The following is a 20,505-nucleotide window of genomic DNA, read 5'->3' as shown; positions in this document are numbered from 1 at the left end:
GCGTAGATTTTTGATACAGCGATCCTTTCGATCGGCACTGTTCGTTCGGCAAGTGACAATCGAAGGTAATCATATCAAAAATCTAAGAATACCAGTCGTTGAATGCTGGCCCTTGTTTTGACGGGACCAGATATAGGATTCTTCCTACACGTCGGTCAGGAGGCCGGAAGACGGCGCAATGTAGCGCCGAAACTGGCTGCTCAAATAAAATAGCAACTGGGATGTTAGAAGGCTGGTGTTTCGATTCGACATGTTGTACTGAACAGCCGAAGACCCGCAACCATCTCTAATAAAGGTGGTCTTACAGAGACACTGTAATATCCACGACACTATGTTCTAGCCACAAGATGTTAAAATGATCTAAGTGAACAAACTGCAACAAATATTATCGATACTACGTATAAAAGGACTGTATCGTGTAAAAATGACGATAATTATTTTTGTAATAATTTAATTTCTGTGTGAATTAAAATTGTTATCAGAGAACTACGTTCATGGACAACGACAATTATAATTTTTTCTTGTTATCTGTGATAGTTGTGGTTCAGTTGTTCTTCCTGTGCTAACCAATGAACTGTTCGGACGTGAGACGTTTGAGGTCTGTAAAGAGGAAACCTGTAATTATATATTGTTCATTATTATTTAAAGAATAGACTCGCTATTGTCTAGACGTGGATTTTTATTTATTTCAATTGTAATCCAATCTAATTAATGCGTTAATTTTCAGCTCCGCAATTAGGAGCGTAGCCGTTAGCGCTAGTAAGTTACAGCCGAGTTTACTAGTAGCTGGTATAAAAAATATGTCGGTATTTATCATTGAAAATGATTTTAAATGCTAAAGAATAGAGATAAAAGGCTTAAAGAGTCTTATCTAAATATATTACCTTGATAACATAAATCGAGAATAACAATAGACAAATTGACTATCGTCTTTCTGCCGCCATCTTAGCAAAAATATCTCTGCGGCAGTTTTGAATCGAGAATTTTAACAAACATAAATGTTGTTAGAAATAAATGTACGGAAATAAATGTGCACTGGTGGTCCCGAATCCACTTTAAAAGCCGGCCGGTGTGGCCGAGTGGTTCTAGGCGCTTCAGTCTGGAACCGCATGACCGCTACGGTCGCAGGTTCGGGCATGGATGTGTGTGATGTCCTTAGGTTAGTTGGATTTAAATAGTTCTAAGTTCTAGGGGACTGATGACCTCAGATGTTAAGACCCATAGTGCTCAGAGCCATTTGAACCATTTCTACTTTAAAAGACAGAATTCAACTCAGATTGAATCCTTAAATACAGTGCTCACAGCACGTTACGTAATATCAATTTCTTATTTGCTGATGTATGAAGCCTAATTATTTCGGACGATTTACAAGAAATATTTTAATAGGAGACATACGTCAGTGTTGTGCGCGGGTAGTATTTTGTGACTAAATGTTCCTTTTGCTAGAGAAAAGTGCTTCCATGTTAAGTAACAATCTGATAAATGATATGCAATTTAGTGCCACTCACACGACTTTACAGAACATTTCTACACAACGTCAAGTGGAGATTTCTTTAGCAGAGTGACAAATATTAGCCGGAATAATCATTTTTGAGATCAAACGAATTGTTACGCTGACAATAGGTAACTGGTTTTATATTTTTTTGATCTTCCTGAACTATCATTTACTACTAATTAGTCACGAAATACTATAAATCGGTTCCGCCACAACACGAAGACCAAGGAGCCCATATGCCAATATTTATATAACCCGTACAAATTAACAACGGGGCGGCCTTCAGTTTTTTCGAGGGCAGCTAGATGTCTGACGGTTCGTTTTTGTCTTTTACCATCCTGATCTTGTCAGGTATGCATCGTTCTATCTAGCTTTGAATAACGTCTAATATAGTGAACTAACATTCATTCAGAAAGTATTTAAATACTTTATTACTATACCAGTTCACATATTTATGTTAATAATCATTGTACTACTAGTTCCACTTTTCACCTTTTTGTGGGAGAGACGCAACATTTCGACATGGCACCGATCCGTCATTGTCGTGACTTTGTTACTAATTTGCAATGTTTTTTTCTCTTTTCGAACAAACTGAACCAGCAGTCATTCGAAGTAGTAGTCCGAGAATTTTATCTAATTACACAGCATAGAGCGGTTATCAAATCGTGATACACAACTTGCGTTTTCAAACATTCCATCGGTCCACGTCTTTAGTAGTGCTGCTCCCAACGCCAATTCGGGATAATTACAACATCACAACGTGTGTTACTTCGCTGCTTTGGTGATTATACAGTGAGCGGAGGTGCAAGCCAAATCACACACTCTTGAATAACACATGGGGGAAATGAACACCTAAATCTTTCCGTGCGAGTTCTGAGTTTCCTTGTTTTATTATGGTGCTCATTTCTCCATGTGTAGGCGGGGCTCAACAAAATTTTCTAGCATTCTGAACAGATGCTTCGTGATTGAAATTTTGTGGGAAGATGTCGCCGCAACGAAGACCGCGACACATCTCCCCTGTTTCGCAACAATATAAAAAAACCTACCCGTCTTTGAACTTACTCGATGACTAATAGTGTGCTTCCGGATGTGCTTCTAGGCTGTTGTTCCAATTTTATGTACAATATTTCGACGACCTATCCAGTTGTCTATTTGGCAGCGTCCGAAGAAGACGAATTGGTCGCTCGTAGAATATTATGCATAAAATGCAAACAACAACTCGCTAGAACACCCAAAAGCCCAACATTTATCAACCTGAGAGATCAAATTTCTCGACTGCCTTCGTTAATCCTCGGTACTGAGAATCTTACGCCACCAGTTGTCAAATGTGTTTCGGGACTACGTTATCCCATTATCAAATGCTGCAAAACAAGGAAAAGACAATAAATCGCAATACTGCATGCAATTACAACGATATAAAAATATTTATATCGTCTTGTAGAAAAACATACCTTACAGCTTCTAAGCCATTAGGAACCGTCACAACTAAAATCCAGCAGCAACATAAACCTCATCTTAGAGCAACTCATGTTGGCATGTGACACTCTCGAGGCGCAGTCGTAAAGTAAAGGCAACCGCTTTCACCTACCATAGATAGTACATGCACGCAATTCACATATTACAGCCCACAACGATGCCACTGTATGTTTCAAAATCTATGGACACTGTATGTCAAATCCTACTGAATTTACTAGGGAGTATGTTTTGGAAGTAACAAAGGGTCAAATTTTTCAATTTATAAGGACGACAAAACGAAACATGAGAGAATGGTTGCAGCGACAGGGAGTAGCCTTTGGAAGAGGAGATATTTTTTATCAATACGAGCGGTTTTGGTAATCGTTCTCTGTGTTGCCGTTATGCTCTTCAGCCGGAAGACTGGTTTGATGCAGCACTCCATGCTACTCTATCCAGCAAAAGCCTCTTCTACCATCGAACAACAATGGTACTTTTAAAGATTTCCTGAGAGCAACGAGTGGTATGATAAATTGATAAAAGACCTTGATATCTGTTGTAATTTGGGTTTATTTATGATGGAGAGCTGTGTTTAAATGTTGACATGTAGAAGTTTTCTAATCTTTGTACATGTATTTCCGTACGATAAATAAATAAATCCCAGAATAACTACTGCAACTTACATCTTACTATACTTATCTTTTGGTTTCTCTCTATAATTTTTACCCCCCACACTTCCCTCCAATACTAAATTGGTGAATTCTTAATGTCTCAGAATGTCTCCTATCATCCGATCCATTCTTTTAGGCAAGATGAACCACAATTTCTTCTCTCCCCAGTTCTAGTAACTCCTCGCAAGTTACGAGATCTACCCGTCTAATCTTCGTCATTCTCCTGTAGCACCACATTTCAAAACCTATTATTCTCATCTTGTCTGACCTGTTTATCGTCCATGTTCCACTTTCAAACATGACTACATTGCAGACAAGTACTTTCAGAAAATAGATTCTAACATTTAAATCTATATTGAATGTTAAGAGTTTTCTTTTCTTCAGAAACGTTTTCTTGCCATTGCCAGTCTACATTCTGTATCCTCTCTACTTCGGTCATCAGTTATTTTGCTGCAGCCTAGTAGCAAAACTGGGCTACCACATTATGGATCTCGTCTCCTAATTCAATTCCGTCGGTTTCGCTTGATATAATGCAAATGCTATAAACTTAGGGTTTCCCCTCCATAATCTATCTACTAAGTGAAGTCTTACGGCCAGTACTGCCTCCCGTATTTCTGCATTTCTCCGGAACCCAAACTGACCTTCTCCGAGATCGGCTTCTACCAGTATTTGCATTCGTCTATAAAGAGTATGTGTTAGTATTTTGCAACCAAGACTCATTAAACTGATAGTTCGGTGATGTTCACACCTGTTTAAAAATGGTTTAAATGGCTCTGAGCACTATGGGACTCAACTTCTGAGGTCATCAGTCCACTAGAACTTAGAACTAGTTAAACCTAACTAACCTAAGGACATCACACACACCCATGCCCGAGGCAGGATTCGAACCTGCGACCGTAGCGGTCTCGCGGTTCCTGACTGCAGCGCCTAGAACCGCACGACCACTTCGGCCGGCTGTTCACACCTGTCAGCACTTGCTTTCTTTAGAACTGGAGTTATTACATTCATCTTGAAGTCTGAGAATATTTCGCCTGTCTCATAATTCTCGAGCACCAGATGGAGCATTTTTGTCAAGTTTGGCTCTTCCAAGCATATCAGTAGACCTGACGGAATTTCATTTACTCCAGGGGCCTTGTTTCAACTTAGGTCTTTCAGTGCTCTGTCAAATTCTTCTCGCAGTATCATGTCTTTCCTTTCATCTACGTCCTATTCCCTTTCTAGAATACTACCTACAAGTCCATCTCCCTGTACAGCCCCTCTATATAATCCACCTTTCAGCTTTTCCTTCGTTGCTTTGTACTGGTTTTGCATCTGAGCTCCCGAATTTATACAGCTGCTTCTCTTTTGTCCAAAGACCTCTTTAATTTTCCTGTAGGCGGTATCCTTATTTATCCTAGTGATATATGCTTCTATATCATTGCACTTGTCCTCTAGCCATTCCTGCTTAGCCATTTTGCACATCCTGTCAGTCTCATTTTTTAGAAGTTTGTATTCAATGTCGCCTGCTTCATTTGTTGCATTTTTATATTTTCTACTTTCATCAGTTAAATTCAATATCTCTCGTGATTTCTACTGGGCCTTGTCTTTTTACCTATTTGATCCTTTGCTGCCTTCACTATTTCATATCTGAAAGCTATCCATTCGTCTTCTAGTGTACTCCTTTCACCTGTTCTAGTCAATCGTTGCCTAATGTTCCCTCAGAAAATCTCTACAACCTCTGTTTCGTTAAACTTAAGCAGGTCCCATCTCCTTAATGTCCTACCTTTTGCAATTTCTTCGGTTTTAATCTACAGTTCGTAACTAATAAATTGTGGTCAGAGTACACATCTGCTCCTGAAAATGTCTTACAATTTAAAATCTGGTTCCGAAATCTATGTCTTACCTTTATATAAACAATCTGAAACCTTCCTGCATCTCCAGGTCTCTTCAATGTATACACCTTATTTCAAGACTCTTAAACCAAATATTAGCGATGATTGAATTATGCACTGTGCAAAATTCTTCTAGGTGGCTTCCTCCTTATTTATTTCCACCAGTCCATATTCACCTATTACTTTTCCATCTCTTCCATTTTGTACCACTGAATTCCAACTCCCATCACAATTAAATTTTCCTCTCCTTTAACTATTCCAATGATTTCTTTTATCTCATCGTACATTCCTTAAATCTGTAGATCTGCGAAGCTATTTGGCATACAGACTTGTATTACTATGTTGGGTATGGGCTTTGTGTCTGTCTTAGCTACGATAATGCCTTCACTGCGCTGTTCATAGCAGCTTACGTACATTCCTTTTTAATTATTTATTGGTAGATCTACTCCTGCATTACGCTCTTTTATTTCGTATTTATAACCCTGCATATACTTGACCAGAATTGCTGTGCATCCTGCCATCGAATTTCACTAATCGCCATTATAGCTAGCTTCAGCCTATCCATTTCCATTTTCAAATTTCTAACCTAACTGCCCGATTAGGGGATCTAAGATTCCACACTTCAACCCATAGAACGTCAGTTTTGTTTCTCTTGATGACGACATCCTCCTGAGTAGCCCTCGCACGGTGATCCGAATGGGGGCCTGTTTTATATCCAGAATATTTTACCCTAGAGGATGCCATTATAATTTAACCAAACAGTAGAGCTGTAGTTTCCTCTTGCTTTCAGGCGTTTGCAGTACCAGCACCAACGCCCTGTTGGCTGATGTTACAAGGCCAGATCAGTCAATCATCCAGACTGTTGTCCCTGCAAATACTGAAAAAGCTGCTGCGCCACTTCAGGAACCACACGTTTGTCTGGCCTCTCAACAGATACCCCTGCGATGTGGTTGCACCAACGGTACGGCTGTCTATACCGTTGAGAAGCGGAAGCCAACCCACCACGGCAAGGTCGATGGTTTATGGTAGATGTTATAAAAGATTTTTTCAGTCTAAAGCAAAACAGTTTGGTCGTTCATAGAATGGTAATAAAACCACAAAGGATGTAATTTTCAGGTTCGGTGTATATTCAAACCGAGTAAAAAACAATTCTCTTTCATATGAAAATAATTTATGTATCGGAGAAAGCATGCGGTTCCGTAATGATTGCTTCAGGACTGGGAAGCTCTCAGGACATCGTAAAATGTTCGAAATTAAAATTCAGGAAAAGATCAGAAACCCTGGCGAATGAGAAAATTGTATTAGTTCGGGAAGGGGAAACCTGTTATTTCACATATACTGTATCTACAGGTGTGTAGCAGTCAAAAACGCAGTTGACTGGGAATGAAAACTCCGTGTCGTCTTGTCAAACGATACCTTGTGTAAACGGAGAAAGGATAGTACCTACAGATCTCAGGAGAATACCCTAACGATGATTCCGAGCAAACTAGCGCAGTGGTTAGCACACTGGATTCGCATCCGAGTCAACGAGGGCTCAAATACACGTCCAGGCATCCAGATTTAGGGTTTCTGTTAAAATGGTTCAAATGGCTCTGAGCACTACGGGTTCAAATGGTTCAAATGGCTCTCAGCACTATGGGACTTAACTTCTGAGGTCATCAGTCCCGTAGAACTTAGAACTACTTGAACCTAACTAACCTAAGGACATCACACACGTCCATGCCCGAGGAAGGATTCGAACCTGCGACCGTAGCGGTCGCTCGGTTCCAGACTGCAGCGCCTAGAACCGCACGGCCACTCCGGCCAGCAGCACTACGGGACTTAACATCTGAGGTCATCAGTCCAGTAGAACATAGAACTACTTAAACCTAACTAACCTAAGGACATCACACACATCCATGCCCGACGCAGGATTCGAATTTGCGGCCGTTGCGGTCGCGCGGTTCCAGACTGATGCACTTAGAACCGCTCGGCCACAAAGGCCGGCTACGGTTTCTGTGATTTCCCTAGTTCTCTCCAGGCAAATACAGGGATGGTTCCTTTGAAAAGGCGTGGCCGATTTCCTTACCCGTCCTCGAAACATTACGAGCTTGTGTTCTATCTCTGATGACTTCGATGTCGACGGAGCGTTAACCTCTAATCTTCCTTCCTTATGAGGGTAATTAACTGCAACAACCAGATGTTACTGGAACATAGCTCGAATCATAATTATAAAAATTTCATTTTCGTCCGCAACGGAGATAGTTGCTGCTACGAGAGATCTGTTTCTGATATTATATGCCACTATCGTCGTCCACCGCTGACTAGCCGAAAGTTCTGTAACTGGCTCTCTCGGCGAATCTAGTACAGAAGTTAAATAACGAGTTATCTAAACTGCTATCATTTCCACAGTTCACATTTTTCTTCTTCCTAAAATTTGACTTGGATTATGCATAGTTCGAATAGCAGTCATTCTCCTGATTAATGGTTCAAATGGCTCTGAGCACTATGGGACTTAACATCTGTGGTCATCAGTCCCCTAGAACTTAGAACTACTTAAACCTAACTAACCTAAGGACATCACACACATCCATGCCCGAAGCAGGATTCGAACCTGCGACCGTAGCAGTCGCGCGGTTCCGGACTGAGCGCCTAGAACCGCTAGACCACCGCGGCCGGCTTCTCCTGATTACGTTTTTACAGTGGCGCCTTACAAGGTGGAGGCTATTCTCGGAACTGTATCTCTAAAAAAACAGTGAATGGTTATGATTAATTTCGTCAAAGACACACATGAATCAGTCACATGATACCTTCACTAATGGTGAATTCAGAGTTATACGAAGTAATGTCGAGAGGGAAAAACTAGAAATACAGATCACTTGGCAACAAGAAATCGCTGTCGTTATGCGAACGCTTTGTATTAGACCGTTTTTTCAAACACTGCATGATCAGTAGATCTAATTTTAGTGTTTTGAGATCTAATTATCAGGCGTTTCTTGAGTGAAATTGCATGTTTCTTGTACGTACGTACAACCACATTATTTTGCTCTTGTTGTCACACATGTTGGGGGAGAAAACGGAGTACAAACTCTCACAAGGCTCGCTGCCAAACGCAACAGCTCGGCAAGTGTTTCGCAGTTGACATTGTTGCCTGTACGGGTGCTGTACGGGTCCTAGCGGTGAATAACACAGCTCTGGGGACATCTCGACCTTATTGGTATGGCAGCAGCCGCTTTCCCTTTAAACGGAGAACCTACGCCGGAATAGCAGCGGCTACTCCGCACGTGCGCCGAGGGTACCGTTATTTACCGCTAGGGCAACAACAGTTTAGTACACACGCATAGCGCAGAGACAGCTGGGCGCGTGGCTCGGTTGCTCCGATGACGTCACTGCAGAGGAGATTGCTGCAAGTGTGTCTGTCCCTTATCAACTGTTCTGTCGTTCACGTTGTCCCAGTGTCGACCGACATTGTGACTCGTCGTAAACGAGAATGATACAAATGGAAACGTTAGAAGTGCAGTAATATTCTTAAAAGTTGTATTTTCGATTTGGTAGTTGGCAGCAGTTATTCTTGTTGATTGGCGACTCCATGGAGTGTCCTGTGCACCACGACCAGATAATGGATATACTTGGAAGGAGAAACAGCATTGGTCGTATTTTTTCTGTTTTATTATCCGCAAAATCGATTTTCGGTCACTTAGTGACCAACTTCAGTGCTAGAAGTTAAAAATTTTCACATAACGATCAGAGAGTATAAAACAGAAAATCACAACTACACCTGCATATGAACATAACAGTTGGTAGGAACATACCTGTAATATACAATTTAAATTGGTAGGCACTGGTGTCAACAAGCTTAGAGCGATCACATAAACTGAGGCCGCTGTTTACATGCACTTGTTCAGCAGACCTCGTTGTGACAGGGCTTGGAACGCCCTCTATGTGACATGTGTCACGTGAAGACTTAATATTACTGCTTTTGAGAGATATTAACACAAAATAACTCTTGTGCATTTGTGAATCATGAAGTAATTCAAATTTGAAATGTACGTAAAACACATAGCAGACGAAGGGGGAAGGAAACATCTAAAATACATTGGTGTATTGTTTTTAAAAAACAAACTTACAAAACATAAAACAGATCGATAATAAGTTGTCAGAGTGCAGGACAGGTAAAACAGAAAAAGACAATGAAAAAGAATAATATATGAATAACATGAAATGAGGTGTAACACAGGTTTAAAAAAACATAATACCCACCATCTGGCGTGGGAAGTTAGAAGTACAACGTTCGTGATTTACGTAAAATGTTGCGTTACGACTAAGAAGTCAAATATATAAAAAATAGTAATAGTACGAAACTGCCATTACGTAATAATTAACATACCGTGAAATACAATGTTCATTACAAAAAAGTTTGTAGGTGTGGATAAACAATTTTGTTATCATATTTAACCGACATGCTGATGTACGTCTCGTTTGTCCCTTTGGACAAGCTAGCATTGTTATAACAGTGGTTATAGGCTTCCGCATAAGCACTGGGTCAGAACCCATACATACATGACATAAAACATACACGGTTGCTTACTGTAAAACATAGCACCCAGCATTTGGCGTGGGAAGTTAGAAGTATATCGTTCTTGATTTACGTAAATATTACGTTAAAACTGAGGAGTCAAATATATAAAAATAGTAGTAGTACGAAAATATAAATTGACAATGTCTAGCGAAAGATATATACGAATATCCCGATTGAGGAAACAATACAAATTATTGACGCTAATCTCAGAAACCACAGTAATGTGTCCAGCGTGGAAATCAATGAGTTCATAGAACTGTTATCATTCTGCTTAAAGTATAACTACTTCACATTTAATGACAAAATTTTTGTCCAAAAGGACGGACTCAGCATGGGAAACTCTGTGTCAGGGATTATGGCAGACATCTTTATTAACTATCTTGAACTGAAATTACTAAAAGATTTTCCCACATTAGCTGAAAAGATCGTATGCAGGTGTAGTTGTGATTTTCTGTTTTATACTCTCTGATCGTTATGTGAAAATTTTTAACTTCTAGCACTGCAGATGGTCACTAAGTGACCGAAAATCGATTTTGCGGATAATAAAACAAAAAAATACGACCAATGCTGTTTCTCCTTCCAAGTTATTCTTGTGCTGTGACAAATCACTAAAAGTTGGCAGCTCGTGGTTGCGTCACAGAAAGGGACGCTGCGTTAATTGCAAATATGACCGCTCCAATGTCGGCTTGGCCCGCGTTGGACCTTTTTTTAAGCAGTGAAGATATTACTCTGTGAAAAAATATCGCAGGGTATAAGCACATCACTATAATTCATGTGTGGCCCTGTAGCAACTACCCGAGTCGAGCAGAAAGTTTAAAGGATGTGTAACTTCTGTGGCGGATGCTCCGCGTTTTGACGACGGGAAACAATGCCGCAGTGGAAGGGCTTGTATAGGAAGACAGATGAATTATTGTAAACGGAATAGCTACTATTCTGGACACTCGTGTTGGTTTAGCGTACGGTATTGTATCAGTTGTCTCCTGAATTCAGAAATCGTCACGTCCATGGCTGTTAGGAACTTTTGGGTCGTTCCAGGTTGAAAATGTGTTTCTGATCATCATTGTTAAAGGACATAAAACTTGGGCGCAAAAGGGATAATTTTGAAGCTTTAAATAGGAAGGGCTTAACAGTAACAAGTAATTAATACTCAGATGTGTTATGGGCTTACCTTCGCCCTGCCATTAGGAGAAAATGACGAGGGCTTCTGATTTTTGGGAGGGGGGGGGGGGGGGGGTTCGTTGCAGCACGAAAATGCTCGTCCCCAAACTGCCCGTTTGACCATAGCAACAGTACGGATATGATATTTCAATGTCTCGAACACCCACCTTACTCACCAGACCTCCCTCCTAGTGGCTTTCATATGTTCGGAGGGCTCAATGGAGCGTTGGGAGGCTAGCATTTCACAAGCGATCAAGGGGTGAAAACAGGGTGCGCGAGTTGTATTCGCAACTTAAATAATTCTTCTCGTAAGTTACCCATGCACTTCTGAAGCGGCGAATGTGTGCGTTACACGTCATTGGGACTATATTGAAAAATGATAAATCTGAAACTTTTCGGTATAATTTGCGTTATAAAAAATAGGTATGGTTTTCGTTTGAATCACACCTGGAAGAGTATGTCTTAAGGAAGGAAGGAATCAACGTTAGATTTCACATCCCGCCAACGTCATTGTCATTAGAGAGGGAACATAAGCTCTTACTGGAGAAGTGTAAGGAAAGAAACCGAGCTTGTCCTTTTCGAAGGAACCATCCCAACATTTGAAATCTTCGATTTTGAAGAGGTATAGCAAAGCTAAATATGGATGTCTGACAATGATTTGAATCTTACCTCTCCTGAATGCGAATTTAGCGCCTTTTGCCATTGCAGCTGCACCATCTTGCTTGGTACATCTACATCTACATCTGCATCATTGGCGGAGGGTACTTTCGGTACCACTATCTGATCCCTCCAAACCTGTTCCACTCGCGAATAGTGCGTGGAATGAATGACTGTCGGTAAGTCTCTGTATTGCTTCTAATTTCTCTAATTTTCTCCTTGTGGTTAATACACGAGATGTATGTGGTGGTGGGGGAGGGGAGGGGGGGAGGGAGTAATATGTTGTCCGACCCCTCCTGAAAAGTGCTGTCCCGAGATTTCAATAACAAATCTCTCCGTGATGCACAACGCCTCTCTTGTAACATCTACCAATGGAGTGTGTTTAGCATCTCCGTAATGCTCTCTCGCCAGCTAAGCGATCCCGTGACGAACGATCACGGCGCTCTTCGTTGGATCTTCTCCATCACCTCTATCAGTCCTACCTGATAGGGATCCCAGATAGATGAACAATACTCAAGAATCGGGCGAACAAGCGCCTTATAAGGCACTTCTTTCGTGGATGAGTTACATTTCCTTAAGATGCTTCTGATGAATGTGAGTCTGGTATCTGCTTTCCCACTGTCTGTTTTGCGTGGTAATTCCAAATAAGATCGTTCTGGATTGTTACGCCTAGATATTTTACGGCAGACGCTGTCTCCAGCTGTTTGTGATAAATAGTGTAGCTGTACAGTAGTGGATTTCTTTTCCTATGTATGCGCAATATGTTGCATTTATTTACGTTCAGGGTCAACTGCCAGAGCCTGCACCATTCATGAATTCTCTGCAGGCCGTTCCACAAATTCTTACTATCTTCTGGCATTGCTGCTTTGGTATAGACAACTGCATCATCTGCGAATAGCCTTAAAGAGCATCCGACGCTTTCTACTACATGGTTTATAGATATTGTAACGGTCCTATCACACTTCCCTGTGGTACTCCGGATATTACCTTTACATCTGTCGATTTTGTTCCTTTAAGAGTGACGTGTTGGGTTCTGTCTGTGAATCCAAACGCAAGTCTGCTCCGATACTCCGTAAGATCGTATTTTTTTCATTAAACGGCAATGCGGGACGGTGTCAAATGCCTTACTGAAATCAAGGAACCCGGTATCAACCTGAGCGCCGTTGTCCACTGCGCTGTGGATCTCATCGAGGAACAGAGCGAGCTGAGTTACGCAGGATCTCTGTTTGCGAAATCCATGTTGATTTTTATAGAGGAGATGTTCATTTTCCAAAAAGTCATAATTCTTGAGCATAAAACATGTACCATAATTCTACAACAGGTTGACGTCAGCGATGTAGGTCTATAATTGTGTGGATCTGTCTTACGGCCATTTCTTAAAAATGGGAAAGACCTGCGCTTTTTTACAGTCGTTTGGTACCTTTCATTGCACAAGCGATCTACGATAAGTTACTGCTAGGACGGGAGCAAGTTCTTTCGCATAATCTTTATAGGATCTTAAAGGTCTCATCTCGTCCTGACGCCATTCCACTACTAAGCGATTGTAGCTGCTTTTCGATTCCGCGATCGGTTATCTCAATATCTGCTATTTAGACGTTTGTACGACGATTGAAAGGAGGGACAGTGTTACGATCTTCCGCCGTGAAACAACTTTCCTAAGACCGAATTCAGTATGTTTGGCCTTGTCTCTGTTATCTTCCGTTTGGTGCCGGTGTGGTCGCTGAGAGAATGAATAGATTATTTTTACCCACTTACTGATTTTACGTACGACCAAAATTTCTTAGGATTTTTACCCAGGTCAGTTGATACCGTGTTACTTTCAAAATCATTAAACGCTTCTCTCATTGCTCTCCTTACGCTCAATTTGGCTTCGTTCAGCTTCTGTTTGTCGGCTAGGTTTTTACTTTTCTTGAATCTGAGATGAAGTGCTCTTTATCTACTTAGCGCTTTTCTAACCCGGCTATTAAACGATGGTGGATCTTTCCCATCCCTTAAAACCTTACTCGGAACATACTTGTCTAGGGAATATTGAACGATGCCTTTGAATTTTTTCCATTTGTTCTCCACATCTTCGTCCTCATCACCGAGTATTTGATGCTGACTACTGAGATATTCTGAAATTTGTATCTTGTCAGCCTTGCTGAGCAAATATATCTTCCTACCCTTCTTAACATTCCTTTCGGGACCGGTCATCACAGATGCTGTCACAGCCTTATAATCACTGATACCTTCCTCTACTTTAAGTGATTCGATGAGTTCAGTTCTGTTTGTTGCTAGGAGGTCTAAGACGTTACCCTCACGAGTTGGATCTCTAACTGTCTGCTCTAGGTAATTTTCGCACAAGACATCCAGAACAATGCCACACGAATCCCTGTCTCTGGCACCAGATTTGATGGCATAACACTCCCAATCTATTCCTGGCAAGTTGAAGCCACCCCTATTACAACGGCATGATCAGGAAAATTACTAATGATGCAAGTTCTGCCTGAAGTGCTCTACAACTACAGATCCTGACCCACGTGGTCTGTAATAGCATCCGATCACCATTTTTGTCCGTTCTTTGATAATCAGTTTCACCCAGATTAATTCACATTCGGAATCTGTGATAACCTTGCTTGATTTTGTCGAATTTTTTACTGGAATAAACGTTCCGCCACCATTGGCGGCTAACCTATCCTTACGATAAACATTTCAATCTGAACTCCGTATTTCGTAGTCATTGACGGCTGGTTTCAACCAGCCTTTTGTTCCCAATACTATCTGTGCGTTATAACCTTCAGTAAGCGATACTAATTCTGGTATCTTCCCTCGTATGCTCCTGCATTTTACTAAAATCATATTAATCTTTTTTATCTCTGATCTGCTAGAACCAAGATTCTCTGCCCCTCTCTCTGGTAATATCCCTCAGACTGAAGGATTCACAGACAATCCTTTTATCGAGCTGAAAGTTGAAGAGTTAATTCTTTTATGAAGTCGTTCGTGCTCTGCTCAGGAAAAAAAAGCTAAAGTAAACTCTGTGTACATCTACGTGCATGCTCTGCAAGCTACCTGCCCATGTGTGCCGGAGGGTACGTTTGGTACTGCTATCTTTTCTCTCTTTACCCAGTCCATTCACAAATGACGTATGGAAAGAATGGTTTCGGAGTCCACGGTAATCTCGGAAAGTGATTTCAGATGTCGGAGGAAGGCAACGGCATACCACCACCAACAGTCTTGCCAAGTAATGCACTGTGATGTTTAGTTTTTGGATTGATGACTGCTTTACCTTTCTATAGATACTTTCTATAGATCATTTCCTCATCGTGATCTTTTAGAGATACGTATGTGGCAAGAAGTTATATGTCGCGCGAGGACTATTGGAACCTACGCTCATGGAGTTGCAATAGTAATCCTCTTCGTGATGCACAACGCTCTCTATCAGTATTTATCGCTATTGTTTGATGAGCGTCTCCATAACGCTATCGAGCCGAGTAAACGGTCCGGTGACGAAACGTGTCGCTCTTGGCTGGATCTTCTCTATCAATTCTGTTACTAGTACTTGGTAAGGGAAGCAGACTGATAAGCAGTTCTCAAGAATCGGCAAAATTATTTCGTGGGTTAATTAAGTTTCCTGAAGATTATCCTAATGTATCTGTCTAGCGACTGCTTTTGCCAACATATCTTTTAGGTGATCATTTCACTGTACGTGGCTCCAGATGGTTACTCCTAGGCACTGAAGTACTTACTGTTTTCTGTGATTTGTCGCCAGTAACGTAGTCGAACACTAGTAGATCTCTTCGGCTATTTGTTCGCAATACGCCACATTCATGTACGTTCAGTATCAATTGCCAGTCACAGCACCAATCGTCGACCCTCTGCAGGTCTCCTTGCACTTCGCTGCAGTCTCCTGGCGCTGCAGCCTTCACGTAGACAGCCGGCCGGGGTGGCCCAGCGGTTCTAGGCGCTACAGTCCGGAACCGCGCGACCGCTACGATCGCAGGTTTGAATCCCGCCTCGGGCATGGGTGTGTGTGATGTTCTTAGGTTAGTTAGGTTTAAGTAGTTCTAAGTTCTAGGGGACTGATGACCTCAGAAGTTAAGTCCCCATAGTGCTCAGAGCCATTTGATCCTTCGTGTAGACAACTACACCATCCGAGAATAGTCAGAAGTCCCATAGTGCTCAGAGCCATGTGAACCTTCATGTAGACAACTACCCCGTCCGCGAATAGTCTCACAGAGCCTCCAGCCTTATTAGCTACATCATTAATAACCTTACAGCCACAATAATGTGACCATCTGTCAGAAGACTGAGTAACCACCTTTCGTAGCGCGGACCACTGCGTGATGTACAGGAAGAGAGTCAGTGAAGTTCTGGAAGATACTGACAGTGACTGGAGCCATGGCGACTCCAGTGTCTTGGCCAGCTGAGGTAGGTTTTACGTCTCAGGATCCATGGCGCAAATAACCTGATCGTCCGCCGCCGGTAGCTGAGTGGTCAAGCGCGACAGAATGTCAATCCTAAGGGTCCGGGTTCGATTCCCGGCTGGGTCGGAGATTTTCTCCGCTCAGGGACTGGGTATTGCGTTGTCCTAATCGTCATCATTTCATCTCCATCGACACGCAAGTCACCGAAGTGGCGTTAAATCGAAAGACTTGCACCCGGCGAACGGCCTACCCGACGGGAGGCCCTAGTCACACGCCATTATAACCCGATCGAGGTGGCGCCAAAGATTGTAGACTGGGTTTAAATCCGGGGAGTTTGGCGGCAGAGAGAATACGATAAATCCATCCTGGTGCTCTTGGAACCATGCACGCACACTACGAGCTGTGTAACACTTTGCGTTGATCTGCTCGATGATACCGTGCATGTAGAATGGTATGGTCCCTAAGGGTAGATACATACTTTTGCTGATCCATTCAGAATGACGAGATCACACGGAATGCCACGAAACATTCTGCGGATCATAACGCATCCTCCTTCGGCCTGGACTCTTCCGACGATTGTTGCAGGTTGTCTGCTTTCAAACTTTTCACGACGACACGCCAATGGCCATGTTTCCGTTGGAGCATAAAATGTGATTCATCTGAGAAGGTCACCTGTTGTCACTCAGTGGACGTCCAGTTGCGGTATTGGCGTTCGAATTCTAGACTTCGTTGGCGACGAACAGCAGTCAGCATGGGTGCATGAACCGGTTGCCTGCTGCGGAGGCCCATACGCAGCAACGTACTGTTGTCAGCCCCTTGGTTCATCTGGGCGGTCAGTTGCTCGATAGTTGCACGTCTGTTCGCCCGTACACATCTCCGCTGTCGTAGTTCACGCTTGTCATGTACGGCCCTGGTGCATCAGAGTTGCTTCGGCGCCAGTTTTGGAGAGGACCATTTTGTCACGCATTGTATGCTTTAACCACCGCGGCATGCGAACTGGTACAATCTTAGCCCTTTCGGAAATGGGGACCCTTGGCCCGAAAGCCAATGATCATGCCCTTTTGGATGTCAGATAAATCGCTCCGTTTCCGCATTACGATAAGGACTGCGCTGCTTTTAGCGTCTCCCCAACACGCTTTCTATACTCTCCGATGCTTGTGATGACACCTGCCATCTGTGAGTGGTTACTGCACGTTGACATTGAACACAGGCGGAGGTCACTTGATGTATAAGCTATAAAAGGTAGCGGCTCTGTAACACTCGTGTTTATGCATTGTATTACGCTTTTCTTTTTTTCTTTGAAAGAGGAAACATAATTATTATCGTTTATGGTTTCAGAATTAAGATGACGATGGCTTAAAGAAATGAAAGGAAATGTGTGATGGACCCATATAACTTTTTTTGTCGGCAGTTTTCTGGCTGTCTTTATGCCTGGCACAATTTGTTCTCCTATGGTAATCGCTTCACATAAAAATATAAGAGTAGCAGTTACCTCCGACGTTTCAGTTATATGTTGCATATATTCTGATCTCTGTTTTATTTTATTTTATTTTTTTGCGCGCTTCCGCTGCCTCTAGTACCACGGAAGCTGTTCCCTAATCTAAAGAACGGCGTTACGATTGTTTTAGACATTACACATTACGTAAATTTTTACGTAAGAGTACAATACCGAAACGTTTTTAACTAGGAAGTCAAACTGTGGCGTATTTGTTAGCCTTCTCTGTGTTTATAGAACGTTTACTGTACAAACTGGTACAACACAAACTTTAAGCTGGTAACTAGCTGACAAACCCGTCATTGCCGAGGTGATCATTTTCCAATTTTCTGTTAGAAACGGGAATAAAAAAATGAACTGGATTTAAAGTGTAATATCGAAAAAAATTCATTTCCATGTTTTCGTGAAAACACCTTTGAAATTATGAAACAGCTGTACAATAACATATGCATAATGTACAAATGTAAAGGTACAGCTGCTTCGAGTGTCTTCAACACGATGGCCGGCCGATGTGGCTGAGCGGTTCTAGGCGCTTCAGTCTGGATCCGCGTGACCGCTACTGTCGCAGGTTCGAATCCTGCCTCGGGCATGGATGTGTGTGATGTCCTTAGGTTAGTTAGGTTTAAGTAGTTCTAAGTTCTAGGGGACTGATGACCTCAGATGTTAAGTCCCATAGTACTCAGAGCAATTTGAATTTTCTACAACACGATGTCATAAACGTCTCTATGGCAACGCCTCTTCATAGCTCTATTCACGGCAACTGTTTTCGCCTACAGCTTTTGCGCTTCGCAGTTGAAAGCTGTCAAAAGCTTTGGAAGGTGTAAGGGATTTTCTGAAGTTCACTCGACTGTATGAGTGTCCTAGTAGTAAAGAATAAATGTATTAAAACTTCGTGAATGATGCAGCGTCTGAGTGTTTATGATGTCATATTTCTTGAACTATGCGTCGTGCAATCATGTATTTGTGTGGCTACGTCCAGCGGCATATGTGGATATTGTGGGCGAAGTATGTTGCGAGTAGAGTTAGTAGCAAGGAAGTAATAAATTTAAACGTCATGCACAATGCAGCCGTTTTTAACACATCTCAGTGTTTATGGCGTCATATGTCATGGACTGTGTGTGATACCATAATATAAATTTGTAGGTGCATTTAGCGGTATATGTGGATAATGTCCTTGAAATTTATTGCGAATAGATTTAGCAGCACGGAAGTAATTTTCACGCATCTCTTTGTTTATGACGTATCTCCCGAACTATGACTAGTAGATGATTCCTACCCCGTCATTCATTGTTACCTAACAGTAAGGAATACGTGTACTAAGTTTGGTTGGAATCGGTTCAGTGATTTAGCAGGAGACATGCAACACAGACACCCCCCCCCCCCCCTCCCACACACACACACGTTTTTAATAATATGCATGGCTTTCATATAAACTGAAATGTTTTGTACGTTGTAAGCTCACCCCCTGTTGGTAAATTCTGGTTACATATATGAATGACTACAGAAAATTGCCCTGTTTGAAACGCACTCTTATAACAGAAAAGTTTTTGACTCAGTTTTTATTAAATCCTCTCTGACCATATTTTAGGAATAATTTCACAAGGGAAGGCTTACATTGCGCAACGTGTTTATCTGAGGGCGTAAATGAACATTTAAATGAACTTTAACAATCAAATGTCCTATCAGCAAGTTGATGTCCTGACCTACGAACACTGTAAATGCCCTATTTTATAAAATGGTTCAAATGGCTCTGAGCACTATGGGACTTAACATCTTAGGTCATCAGTCCCCTAGAACTTAGAACTACTTAAACCTAACTAACCTAAGGACATCACACACATCCATGCCCGAGGCAGGATTCGAACCTGCGACCGTAGCAGTCCCGCGGTTCCGGACTGCAGCGCCTAGAACCGCACGACCACCGCGGCCGGCCCCTATTTTATAGATAAGGCATATGAAGTCAGCATACGTGGTTCCACTCTTCCACACGAAGGCTACAATTACAATTACTAGAATAAACTCTGAATGTAATCTGAGATATCGTCGGCAGCTATGAAGGTCTCGGCGCAACGTGCCTTCAAAAACCGGAAAGATCGTGGAGAGAAGCTAAGATTAGTTGTGCTGCCGAACAGTAAATGCTGATTGTGAAAGCAGCTCGTGTGAATACACAGTCGTATGAATAAATCGTAGCAGAACCTCTACTGCAGCTCACCTGTAAACTGCACGAACGCATGGTATGTGAAGATGAATCATTATATTTCTACTATCAATTTAACAGTGGCAAGGAAATGTAAATGAATTCAGGGAAACTGTATTCAAATTAATGATTATTTCAACTCAAGACGCAACTCATAATACAAGGAAAACTACAAACAATCATACATGAATCGCGTAGCATTCCATGCCACCATATAAAAACGAATTTTTCCACAAATTGTTAAACAATCATATGAAAATATCTAGAATAGTTAAATGAATGATACTGTGGTTATTTCGCTCATCTACTAGTCGGATGTGCTCTCGAGAAGTTGATTCTGGCCCACGTGAATCGAGACTGAGCTCCTCTCAGGACAAAGCCATTCGTCATGGCTCTTTAGAAACCTGAAATCGTTGCATTGAATTAATCCTCTAAGCTGTGCAGTGCTGAGTTTATCACACTGTAACTCGTACCTCGTAACAAGAGTAATAAGGAAGCAATCTCAAGGCAAGTTCACACATCAGTCTTATCCACTAACAACATATCTC

Source organism: Schistocerca americana, chromosome 3, assembly GCF_021461395.2.
Source record: "Schistocerca americana isolate TAMUIC-IGC-003095 chromosome 3, iqSchAmer2.1, whole genome shotgun sequence".
Classification (NCBI taxonomy): Eukaryota; Metazoa; Arthropoda; class Insecta; order Orthoptera; family Acrididae; genus Schistocerca; species Schistocerca americana.
Note: the sequence above shows the minus strand (reverse complement) of the source record.